We start from the raw sequence: 12,226 nt of genomic DNA on the forward strand, positions 1-12,226 counted from the left end.
GTGGGTTCACAACTCCTTGTGATTCAAAATAACATTTATTCTTATTCGGGCTTACCCTAGTTAGCCCCATTCATTTCATCAACACCTTGATCAAGAATGTTAGAACTCATTTCTGATTGCACCCATCGGATCATGGTAAGAGTGTCTAGTAGCATCGCCCCATGCTCCCCTAGGTATCACTGATAGTGCCTGCAAGAAGCACTCGATTATGATTAACGTACAGTACGGTCCCTTCATCTCATATATCCCGATCGAATCTGCAACCATTGGTTCATCGAGAGTTGCATATTAATTCGATAACTATGTGATAACTATAATAGTGGCATCCCGTGTACTATTAGAGAACTCCTTCTACAACGTACATCTCATACTCTGGCCAGAGATTCCATGCACTATTATTACATTAGATCACATAGGATATCCACACCCGTAGGTGAGCGGTGAATCCCCGACTACAATGCACTGGCTCCTATATGTGTCGCAACTATACCCAACCTCGCCACCTGATGACTCTCCTGGAGTCGGTAAACGAGTCAAAGCACAGCCCTAGCATATAGAGCCTCAGTGTTGTCCCGGGTCATAAGGACTAATGGTGTACAATCATAACCACGGACTTATCCTCTCGATGAATGATAACCACTTGGAAAGTCCGAGGGAGAGTTATTCGGTATAATCATCATATGACTACCCATCTGTATGTTTGGACATCTCTATGCCCTTACCAAGAAACGCAGTACACAACATCACAGATGCTAGTCTCGAGCTCAAGCGACCTTTATCCATGTTTTAGGCGGCTGAATCGACTAGGAACGAATTTAGATCATACAGTGTTTACAAATGAGTTTCAACATCGAATTACGATTCATTTGTATTAAAGTATAATCAAGGTCTTTATCTATGTTTGAGATCATGGGTATACAGATAAAGAAATAACAAACCATGAAATAATGAATTATATTAAAATAAAGATTGTTCTTTACAACTGAGTCAATAAAATCCCTAGTCAACAGTTGACTTGCAGAGCATCTACTCTAACACTAGGTTAGGTCCTTAGGGTCCTGAGAGGGCGCATGAGGGGCTGGTTCAAGGGATGGCTCGTGGGTTAGGTGGCTAAGGAAGAAAACAAGGGTCTTTGTCAAGTGTGTCTACTCGGCTGTGTTGCTGCAGCTTATGTTGCGTCTTCGGGTTCAGGGGCTGGGGTCGAGTCCATAGGTTCTAGGTGGTTCATCAGGGTCCAGGGGTCATGGGCAGGGGTCGGGCTAGGGGCTGGTGCGGCTGGCTCGCTGCTGGCTAGACCAAAGCAAGGAAATCGTGAGGGAGAAAGCAGAGAACGCGCAGGTTGCTGTCATGAGTTCAGTGGTTTGCAGCTTGGGTTCTAGTGGCTGGGCTGGTCTTGGATGGGTCTGGGGGTGGTCCAAGGAAGGTTAGGGTCACGAGTGGTCAAGTGGTTAAGGGCTGGAAGTGTCCTAGTTGGGTTAGGAGTCCTACTTAGGCTAGGAGACTCACGCACACACAGGGGTAGAACTTGGGTCAAGATTCAGCAGGATTTGGGCGAGCCTGGGCTAGGTTCAGGGGCTTGGGCTTTGTCAAGAGAGTCCCTAGATGGGTTGGCTTGGGTTTTGCTTGAGGTGGCTTGGGCGTGGCTCGAGTTTTTTGAGAGATGGCTCGGTGCGTTTGTCTAGGTGTCAAAAACAAAATTTAAGGAACTAAAATTGAATCCATGGGTCAACGGGTGTTGCTCATGACTTGGAAGGGTATAATAAATAATAAAAATGTTATGTTTAAAATTTGGGATCAAAATATTGAGTTTTGGATTTATATGAGATTTAATCGCCGCACGAAACATTAATTAAAGAATTGATTGAAACGCCTAGTTTTATGCGGAAAAAAATTATATTTAAGCTCAAATAATTATTAAAAGTCTAACTTTTTAATTTGAGAATTTTATATTAAGGTTTGGTTTAATTCGGGATTTAAAATGCATTAATATGTCATATTTAAAGATTAATTTAAAAGTCCTCGATTTAAGCTAAATAAAAATATGGGGAAATTCATGTAAGCTTATATAATTATTTGAGACATGTTAAAGTCAATAGAATTAAGAAAAATTCAAAAACGTGGAATTTTACGTCTAGGGGTAAAAAGGTCATTTTACACCTAGAAATTAGTAATCGTCATGGCAGTGTCCTGAATGTTGCCTTACATGCTAATATGATTATTTTAAATGTTTATGAATTTTTATGACATTGATTTTAAATGTTTATAATTTATTATGTCAAAATGTTATTTTAAATGTTTACGATTTATTATATCAAAAATGTTATTTTAAAAGGTTATGATTTAATATGTTAAAATGTTTATGGTTTAAATGCATATTTTAAATGTTTATGATGTTGAAATGTTTATTTAAAAGATTTATGGGTTTTTATATGTTAAAAGGTTTCTTTTAAAATGTTTATGGATTTTTATGAGGAAATGATAACGTTAAAAGATATGTTGCATGCTTGTTTTTTTTAAAAAATGATATTAAATGCATGATTTTATAAAGTGATGAAAAAAATGAAACATTGGAGGAGGTGAAGTAATTGTGACTATTGAGGATATGAGGATAAGAATGGGGATGTCGTGAGGGGAAAAAGCCCCAGAGTGAGCCCATTTTCGGGAGAAGACCCCAGAGGGAAGCCATGGGTGGGAAAAAGCTTCAGAGGGAGCCCGTCTATGGGAGAAGGCCCGCGAGAGAGCCTCGACGATAGTGTTTTCATTCGATGAGAATAGGCCAAGGCTCAGTTAACGAGAGATTGTCGTTGATGTCCCCGCCTCCCAATACTATGGTTACATGTAGATGGATCCATCGAATTTTGAGGATGATGAAAGTCACAATTAACGATCTGAATTCAATCAAAAGGAAATATGAATATGCTCATGATGAAAGGATATACGTTATGAAATGAGGAAAAGGAAAAATGTTGAGGTTTAAGTTATGCACGTTCATATGAATATGTTGAGGATGATATTAAAAGGTTTACGAAAATGTTTTTATTTAAAGTTTATGCATCATGAAATTGTTTATGGAAATGGTTATGTTTAAAGTTTATGCATCATGAAAATGTTTATGAAAATGGTTATGATTAAAGTTTATGAATCATGAAAATGTTTATGGAAATGGTTATGTTTAAAGTTTATGCATCATGAAAATATTTATGAAAATGGTTATGATTAAAGTTTATGCATCTTCATGAAAACGATATTTTAAGTACAGGTATTTTTCACTGTTGCATGTGATCTGTATATGTATTACTTGATATCAAGATTATGGTGTGTTGAGTCTTTAAACTCATTAGGTGTGATTGATGCAGGTGATTATGTTAATAATCTTAAGGGAGGTCTTGATGGTTGACTTTGCTGGACTGAAGGTGCACATAACCTGAGGACCGACGCTTAGTTTTCCGCACTAGTTATGATTTATGATTTTAAGTTATCTTAAAGATATTCTATGATTTTTATGTATATTATGAGAGATTTTTGAGAGCTTATAGTATGTGTTATACTTTTCAAATAATGTTTTTAAGTTTGGTAAACGTTTGACGATTTAAACTAGTATCCTTTGGATTTTTAAATATTAGGTGGTTGTTTGTTTTTAAAATGGTTCAAGGTATTTTTAAAGTATATATATATGTATATTTTTCAATCGGCCGAATTGTGAGAAGCTTGAAATAAAAATTTGTTAGCACGATTTAAGAAAACGAAGAGTAGACGTTTCATATCAGAACCTTAATAATAGGTCATAGACTACTGTAGAATAAATATGTCAAATTTCTAAATGTATTGCATACATCTTGACAGAATAAATGCAGTAAATTGGAATATAACAAATCACTGCACGCCTCTCAGCCCATTAAAAGGTTTCTGTGAAATGTCTGCCTTTCTTTTTGCTTAAAATGTGCTAGAATTTTTTTTTTTAAAAAACACCCGATTTTCGGCCCTTTACATATATCACATGAAAATATTTTTATAAAATATTTTACCCTTTTAAAATAAAACATCAATCAACTAGCATTTTAAAAATCAAATGAAATAGTCATAAAAATGAAATGTCAAAAGTTAACCAACCTAATAAGCAATAAATTTGAAAAGTATAGCCCATACTAAACCTCTCAAAAACATAAATAAATAATCTTAAAATATTTAACGTAAATCATGAATCATAAATGCGAAAAAAGTAGAAGCGATGGTCCTCGGGTTGTCTGCCATCAGTCCTGTCAAATCATCCGTCAAGCCCTCCCTCAACCTCACCTGCATCCATCACATCTAGTGAGTCTAAAGACTCAACACCATAATCTTTATAACAAATAATATGTATAAAACCACATGCAACAGTGAAAATATTTTTACGTAAAAATAACATTTCATGACATGCAAACATAAACTTTAACTTTCCTTTTTCCTCAACATGACATAACATAAACATTTTTCATGATCATAAACATTTTCCTTTTCTTTTGTTGAATTCAGATCGTTAATTGTGACTCCATATAGGTATGGCTCCATATGAAGCACTGTACGGTCGTAAGTGTAGATCTCCTATTCATTGGGATGAAGTAGGGGAGAGATCAGAGTTGGGTCCGGAGATTGTGCAGCAGGCTGATGATACAGTAGTCAAGATCCGTGACAGGAAGAGGACTGCTCAGAGTAGACAAAAGAGTTATGCGGATCAGAGGAGGTGAGATCTGGAGTTTGCTGTTGGTGATCATGTTTTCGTGAAGATAGCACCGATGAAAGGTGTCATGCGGTTCGGGAAGAAAAGAAAGCTCAGTCCGAGATTCATCGGACCATTTGAGATCCTCGACAGAGTTGGGACGTTAGCTTACCGTGTTGCTCTTCCGCCGAATCTGGCCGGAGTACACAACGTCTTTCACGTCTCCGTGTTGAGGAAGTATATGGCGAATCCATCACATGTCTTGAACTTTGAACCGTTGCAGTTCACTCCGAACTTGTCTTATGAGGAAAGGCCAGTGAAAATTTTAGACAGACAGGAGAAAAAGCTTCGGAACAAAATGGTCAAGCTAGTGAAAGTCAAATGGCTCTATCATTCGGAGGAGGAAGCTACGTGGGAATCTGAGCCGGAGATGAGGAGTCGTTATCCCGAGTTATTCGGTAACTTTTAATTTCGGGGACGAAATTCCTTTAAGGGGGGTAGAGTTGTAGTACCCGAAAAATCAGATTACGTATAAGCCATGCATAATTTCTATTATTTAAATTAAAAATGAATTTTTAAGAAAATATGAAGTGTTTTATTAATTTTAAAAGAAGATGTTTAGTTTTATCCTTTCAGGATAAATACGCGAGGCCGGACCGGAGTTGGAAATTAGAAATAAGATTAATAATAAGAAAGATATTCCTAAATTTAATTTAAGTCAAGGAATGATTTAATTTAATGAAAAAGAGGTCTTTGGGATTTAATAAATTAATTGGAGCTAAGTAATTAAATAAGTTCTCTTAGATTCAATATTTAATTAAAGTTTAAATTAAAATATGTAAGCAAGTGGAGATAAATAAATCTAGGTATAACATATTCAAGAAATTAAACATAGCATTTTAATATGTAAATTGTAGGTCAAGCATGTCATGCAAGATTGTATCCTAAATTAATGTGTTAATTCACTAAAAAAAAAAAAAGGATGTTTAAAACCTTAAACATTTAAAATACTAGATTTAAACAACATTGTACATGCAATATTAGTAACAATTTAGTCAACCCATAAAATATTTCAAAGGTTGATAACTCTCCAATTAAACCATTTCTAATTGGACTTCAGGGTGTATTCATTTCCCCATTTTAAATCACTAATTAGCAGTAATTTCAAGTACTATAATTCAAATAATTGTTCCTCAACCTATTAGTCTAGGGAATGAGGTGGAACGTGCAACAAGAATCTTAAAAAAAAAAAAAATACCCAACGGCAGCAAGGAATGAGTAGCCATTCAAATTCATTCAAAATTCCATTAACTTGTAACCTTCAACTAAATGCACTTCAAGACCCATTAATCCCCACTTATAACATTCATCTTCATTACCTACATATCATACACCATAGGCTCAAAAATATCAGAAAGAATCGGCTGCTAAAATCGTGAACATGCTGCAGAAAAATAAGAAAATGAATCGGCCAACCTAAGGGACTAAGAAGCAATTCAAAACTCATTTAACTTCTTGACTTGTAACCCCCAACTTAATGTATGTTATGGCACCTTTAACACCTCCTATAATACTCATCTTCATTGTCTAGCAATCACACACCCTCACCTTCGAAATACATCAGAATTGCAGCAGCTTAGGATCGAGAATAGCAGCAGAGAAAAGTAAGAAAGCAACCAACTCCGTTCCGCCGCTCGTATTCGTTGTTTTGATTTGTTTTCTTCAAAATAAATTACAGGCATGTATATATTGTTTCTTTTCTCTTCAATCAAGTCCTATAGATATTTTTAAACCATTTTATATGCATGATTCAAACAATATCACGAAAATGACAGCAAATGTCCAAGCAAAAATCTGTACAAAAAGTTCTCGGCTTCTTTGTTTTCAATGTCACGGTTTGGGTGTGTTTTGTTGCTTTCAGGGAGTTGCTCGGTTCCAGGCACACATGGCTGCTTCTAGGCATAGTTTATAATGTGTTAGGATGTTTTTGGGTCAATTGTTTCGGTCCATACACTCAAGAACGAAGCAATGACAGCAAACTTTACATAAGCTGCAGAAATGAGTCACAATTTTCTGTCCTTGAGTTGTTTGAGGGTTGTTCGAATCTTGGCTGTCCTAGGGACTATGGCCATGGTTAGAACCCTTCCTTATCATGTCTAGGACGTGACCAAATCATCTTTTCAAAGCTTGGTTCATGGTTCCATCAGATTTTTAAAACAGCAACACAAGCATCACTCGAAAATTTCTGTTTCTGATTTGTGTGAGTATGGTTTCGGTTTTTGGGTGTTGTATGGATTGTGGTTGGCTTGTAACTCATAACCATGGTTCATACCACACTTCATCATGTCAAGATCGAGCTAAGGTTAATTATATAGCCACTGGAACGAAGATTGACAGCAAAACAATTCAATATACACACCACTGCACAGAATATGCATTCTCGACTAGCATGTTGCATTGTCCTATGTGTTGACTCAGTTTGTGGCTGGCTTTTAGCCCTTAGCCATGGTCCAAGCCATGCCTTAGGATGTTGGTAAGAGTCCTTGGGTGGTGGTTCAAACCCATAGTCATAAAATTCAGGAATTTCACTACAAAAGACACAAACTGTTACTACTGAAATTCGACAGCAGCTATGGTTTCGGTTTTTGGGGTGGTTTGAGTTATTGGTTGGCTTTTAGCCTATGGCCTTGGACTGGACACTACCTTAATGAGTTAGGAAAGTCGTGTTTATGGCCGTTTGTGATTTGGTCGAGTTTAGAGGTCGTACGAGAATTTACGGTGAAAAGTGCCAAAATGACTCTCGAAAGAGTGTTTTATGGTTTTGAGTTCCATTCACCTATTTTCATGTTTTACAGTCCTTGTGCATATTTTTCAGTATGTTTGGGGTATTTTTAATCATGGTTAAACGTCGGTTTAATGTTGGTTCGGGTTGGTACATGCCATGATTAAAAATCAAGTTGTTGGTCCGAATCGTCTCGTTTTTGGTTCAATTGTCAAGTTTTGTGCAAGTTAAGATTTATTGCATGTGTCACATATTAGTATTAAGTCGCAGCAAGCCTGGGAACGATCCAACTCATCCGGTAAAAATAAGGTTTTAATTATATTACGTGCATAAAAATATAAAATGTTTATTTTTGAGATATATGCGATATGTCTTGTGGCCACCTTATGCTTATGGGTTTGGAAGTCGGTAGGCGCAACCGAGGACCTCTCCACCCGGTGACTTACGACCGGTTATGATTATGTATGGGTACGGACATCCAGTCCAAGGGCTGTGATTGATCTCTACCGCCCAGTATACTGTGGTTTAGTCTGATCAGGCGCTTACGTTATGTTATGGGCCACTTGCTTAGAAACATTATCTCTACCAGAAAATTATGATATGACATGACAGAGCTCTATTGAGCAAAGCTTTTACGTATGATTTTAAGATATGCACGTAGTTATAATTATTCATGATACGATTTTCACCATGCGCTTTACGATACTATATTTTTACGTTGCATGCGATTTTATGATATATTTACTTGTTATTCACGATATATACATGTTGAGTCTTTAGACTCACTAGACTTGATTGTTGTAGGTACTGATGAGGTCGAGACGGGGGGCGTAGACCAGTGAGCGATCATGTGGCAGCAGCAGTAAACCCGAGGACCTCATGATTTAATTTATACACCTTTTATTATTCAAACTCGATTTTACATGTTGGATTATTTTTAAATTGTTGTTTGAGATATTATGTTGACTTCTGCTGTTAGTTTAAAGTTAAAATATTTTTTTTACGTGTTTATTTTATAAATTGGACAAGTTATTTATTTATTTAGAAAAATTTTAATAATTCCGCAAATTTATGAATACGAAATACGGGCCTTTACAGTTGGATTACGTATAAGCCATGCATAATTTTTATTTTTTAAATTAAAAATGAATTTTTAAGAAAATATGAAGTGTTTTATTAATTTTAAAAGAAGATGTTTAGTTTTATCCTTTCAGGATAAATACGCGAGGCCGGACCGGAGTTGGAAATTAGAAATAAGATTAATAATAAGAAAGATATTCCTAAATTTAATTTAAGTCAAGGGATGATTTAATTTAATGAAAAAGAGGTCTTTGGGATTTAATAAATTAAATGGAGCTAAGTAATTAAATAAGTTCTCTTAGATTCAATATTTAATTAAAGTTTCAATTAAAATATGTAAGCAAGTGGAGATAAATAAATCTAGGTATAACATATTCAAGAAATTAAACATAGCATTTTAATATGTAAATTGTAGGTCAAGCATGTCATGCAAGATTGTATCCTAAATTAATGTGTTAATTCACTAAAATAAAAAAAAGGATGTTTAAAACCTTAAACATTTAAAATACTAGATTTAAACAACATTGTACATGCAATATTAGTAACGATTTAGTCAACCCATAAAATATTTCAAAGGTTGATAATTCTCCAATTAAACCATTTCTAATTGGACTTCAGGGTGTATTCATTTCCCCATTTTAAATCACTAATTAGCAGTAATTTCAAATACTATAATTCAAATAATTGTTCCTCAACCTATTAGTCTAGGGAATGAGCTGGAACGTAAAACAAGAATCTAAAAAAAAAAAAAAAAACAAAAAAAAAAAACCCAACGGCAGCAAGGAACGAGTAGCCATTCAAATTCATTCAAAATTCCATTAACTTGTAACCTTCAACTAAATGCACTTCAAGACCCATTAATACCCACTTATAACATTCATCTTCATTACCTACATATCATACACCATAGGCTCAAAAATATCATAAAGAATCGGCTGCTAAAATCGTGAACATGCTGCAGAAAAATAAGAAAATGAATCGGCCAACCTAAGGGAGTAAGAAGCAATTCAAAACTCATTTAACTTCTTGACTTGTAACCCCCAACTTAATGTATGTTATGGCACCTTTAACACCTCCTATAATACTCATCTTCATTGTCTAGCAATCACACACCCTCACCTTCGATATACATCAGAATAGCAGCAGCTTAGGATCGAGAATAGCAGCAGAGAAAAGTAAGAAAGGAACCAACTCCGTTCCGCCACTCGTATTCGTCGTTTTGATTTGTTTTCTTCAAAACAAATTATAGGCATGTATATATTGTTTCTTTTCTCTTCAATCAAGTCCTATAGATATTTTTAAACCATTTTATATGCATGATTCAAACAATATCACGAAAATGACAGCAAATGTCCAAGCAAAAATCTGTACAAAAAGTTCTCGGCTTCTTTGTTTTCAATGTCACGGTTTGGGTGTGTTTTGTTGCTTTCAGGGAGTTGCTCGGTTCCAGGCACACATGGCTGCTTCTAGGCATAGTTTATAATGTGTTAGGATGTTTTTGGGTCAATTGTTTCGGTCCATACACTCAAGAACAAAGCAATGACAGCAAACTTTACATAAGCTGCAGAAATGAGTCACAATTTTCTGTCCTTGAGTTGTTTGAGGGTTGTTCGAATCTTGGCTGTCCTAGGGACTATGGCCATGGTTAGAACCCTTCCTTATCATGTCTAGGACGTGACCAAATCATCTTTTCAAAGCTTGGTTCATGGTTCCATCAGATTTTTAAAACAGCAACACAAGCATCACTCGAAAATTTCTGTTTCTGATTTGTGTGAGTATGGTTTCGGTTTTTGGGTGTTGTATGGATTGTGGTTGGCTTGTAACTCATAACCATGGTTCATACCACACTTCATCATGTCAAGATCGAGCCAAGGTTAATTATATAGCCACTGGAACGAAGATTGACAGCAAAACAATTCAATATACACAACACTGCACAGAATATGCATTCTCGGCTAGCATGTTGCATTGTCCTATGTGTTGACTCAGTTTGTGGCTGGCTTTTAGCCCTTATCCATGGTCCAAGCCATGCCTTAGGATGTTGGTAAGAGTTCTTGGGTGGTGGTTCAAACCCATAATCATAAAATTCAGGAATTTCACTACAAAAGACACAAACTGTTACTACTGAAATTCGACAGCAGCTATGGTTTCGGTTTTTGGGGTGGTTTGAGTTATTGGTTGGCTTTTAGCCTATGGCCTTGGACTGGACAGTACCTCAATGAGTTAGGAAAGTCATGTTTTTGACCGTTCGTGAAGTGGTCGAGTTTAGAGGTCATACGAGAATTTACGGTGAAAGGTGCCAAAATGACTCTTGGAAGGTGTGGTATGAACCATGGTTATGAGTTACAAGCCAACCACAATTCATACAACACCCAAAAACCGAAACCATACTCACACAAATCAGAAACAGAAATTTTCGAGTGATGCTTGTGTTGCTGTTTTAAAAATCTGATGGAACCATGAACCAAGCTTTGAAAAGATGATTTGGTCACGTCCTAGACATGATAAGGAAGGGTTCTAACCATGGCCATAGTCCCTAGGACAGCCAAGATTCGAACAACCCTCAAACAACTCAAGGACAGAAAATTTTGACTCATTTCTGCAGCTTATGTAAAGTTTGCTGTCATTGCTTCGTTCTTGAGTGTATGGACCGAAACAATTGACCCAAAAACATCCTAACACATTATAAACTATGCCTAGAAGCAGCCATGTGTGCCTGGAACCGAGCAACTCCCTGAAAGCACCAGAACACACCCAAACCGTGACATTGAAAACAAAGAAGCCGAGAACTTTTTGTACAGATTTTTGCTTGGACATTTGCTGTCATATTCGTGATATTGTTTGAATCATGCATATAAAATGGTTTAAAAATATCTATAGGACTTGATTGAAGAGAAAAGAAACAATATATACATGCCTGTAATTTGTTTTGAAGTAAACAAATCAAAACGATGAATACGAGCGGCGGAACGGAGTTGGTTCCTTTCTTACTTTTCTCTGCTGCTATTCTCGATCCTAAACTGCTGCTATTCTGATGTATTTCGAAGGTGAGGGTGTGTGATTGCTAGACAATGAAGATGAGTATTATAGGAGGTGTTAAAGGTGCCATAACATACATTAAGTTGGGGGTTACAAGTCAAGAAGTTAAATGAGTTTTGAATTGCTTCTTACTCCCTTAGGTTGGCCGATTCATTTTCTTATTTTTCTGCAGCATGTTCACGATTTTAGCAGCCGATTCTTTCTGATATTTTTGAGCCTATGGTGTATGATATGTAGGTAATGAAGATGAATGTTATAAGTGGGGATTAATGGGTCTTGAAGTGCATTTAGTTGAAGGTTACAAGTTCATGGAATTTTGAATGAATTTGAATGGCTACTCATTCCTTGCTGCCGTTGGGTATTTTTTTTTCCAGATTCTTGTTGCACGTTCCAGCTCATTCCCTAGACTAATAGGTTGAGGAACAATTATTTGAATTATAGTATTTGAAATTACTACTAATTAGTGATTTAAAATGGGGAAATGAATACACCATGAAGTCCAATTAGAAATGGTTTAATTGGAGAGTTATCAACCTTTGAAATATTTTATGGGTTGACTAAATTGTTACTAATATTGCATGTACAATGTTGTTTAAATCTAGTATTTTAAATGTTTAAGGTTTTAAACA

The sequence above is a fragment of the Primulina huaijiensis genome, chromosome 6 (assembly GCF_012295235.1).
Source record: "Primulina huaijiensis isolate GDHJ02 chromosome 6, ASM1229523v2, whole genome shotgun sequence".
Taxonomy (NCBI): domain Eukaryota; kingdom Viridiplantae; phylum Streptophyta; class Magnoliopsida; order Lamiales; family Gesneriaceae; genus Primulina; species Primulina huaijiensis.